This window comes from Suncus etruscus, chromosome 10, assembly GCF_024139225.1.
Source record: "Suncus etruscus isolate mSunEtr1 chromosome 10, mSunEtr1.pri.cur, whole genome shotgun sequence".
Classification (NCBI taxonomy): domain Eukaryota; kingdom Metazoa; phylum Chordata; class Mammalia; order Eulipotyphla; family Soricidae; genus Suncus; species Suncus etruscus.
The window spans coordinates 109,217,133-109,218,712 of NC_064857.1; positions in this window are offsets into that span (position 1 = coordinate 109,217,133).

Genomic DNA, 1,580 nt, shown 5'->3' on the forward strand with positions numbered 1-1,580 from the left:
TAAATATACATGTATCTTTTCAAATGAATGTCTTTGTGTTTTGGAGATAGATGCAAGGAAGTGACATAACTAGTTCATATGATAGTTCATTATTTATTTGGGGAATAGGTCCCTGTATTGTTTTCAATAGAGGCTGAACCTTCTCACCAACAATAGAGAATTCCTTTCTTACCACAACCCCACCGACAATGACTGTTGTTAGATTCATTGTTATGTGCTATTATCACTAGTGTGCTATCATATCTCATTGTTATTTAGACTTACATTTGTCTAATCATGTTTTTGGTTGAGTTTATGAGTGTGTTATAGATATCTGTAGATAGATATGATGTATTACATGAAAATATTATCTCCTGATTTTTTATATTTTGGCTTGAATTTCTTTTGCTGTGTAAAAGTTTTTTTAGTTTGATGTAATTCCATTTGTTTAGCTTTATTGTTATTGTTGTCAATATACAAGTCATCTCATTAAAAACTCTTGTGTAACCACTTTTCTGGAGACTTCTGCAGATGTTTTCTCTAATGTATCATAGTTTTCTGTCTAATCTTGAGATATTGAATATATTTTTAGCCTACTTTTGTGATATGGTCATACTGTTTTCTTAGCACTCTTTGTTAAAGAGATTTTCTTTGCTCCACTTAATATATTTAGCTCCTCTGTCATAGATTAGTTGTACATAGATTGTGGACTTTAAGTCAGGACTCTAAATTTAGTTCCATTAGTCAGCAGGTCTGCAGATCTATCATTATTTCAGTGGCATGCAGTTTGAATTTTTCTAGCATTGTATTATAGTTACAAGTTAGGAAATGCAGTGTCTCCCATATCCTCTTTACCTTAGTATTGCTTTGGCTGTTTGGGGAGTAGTATGGTTCATTACAAATTTCAGTAGAGTCTTCTCCATGTCTTTAGAAGTCTTTGGAATTCTTTTTTCTCTCCGGCCCCCAAGTCTTTGGAATTTTAATGGGTATTGCATTGGATCTGTATAATTTGGGGTGGGGTATAACTTCATTTTAACCATTTTGATTCCACCAATCATGAGTAGGAAATATCTAGGTGTCTCATATTTCTATTCATAGTGTTTTTTTAGTTTTTACTATATAAGTCTTTCTTGGAAAGTTGATACTAAAATATTTGACGTTTGGTGTCATTATTTTGAAAGGGGTGCCTTATAAATTTCTTTCTCTTTGAGTTCATTGCTTGTGTACATTGGTGTTCTGTATTAATTTTTAACCTTTAACTTATTGTATTGGTTTATTATTTATAGAAGTTTTTCAATAGACATGAGAGTTTTCAATGTATTGTTCATGTTGTTTGTAAATAGTGATAATGACTTCTTTACTTCCAATATGATTTCCTTGGTATCATTATCTTGACTTATTGCTGTGGCAAGGAATTTTAGAAATATGTTGACTAATAATAGTAACAATGGATATCTTTGCCTTGTGCCTCATCTCAAGTAAAAGTCTTTCTGCTTTTCACTATTGATATTGGTATAATATTGATTGAACATTTGTTTTAGACGGCCTTTGTTATCTTGAAGTATGTTCATTCAATTTTTATTTTTTGGAGATTTTATTTA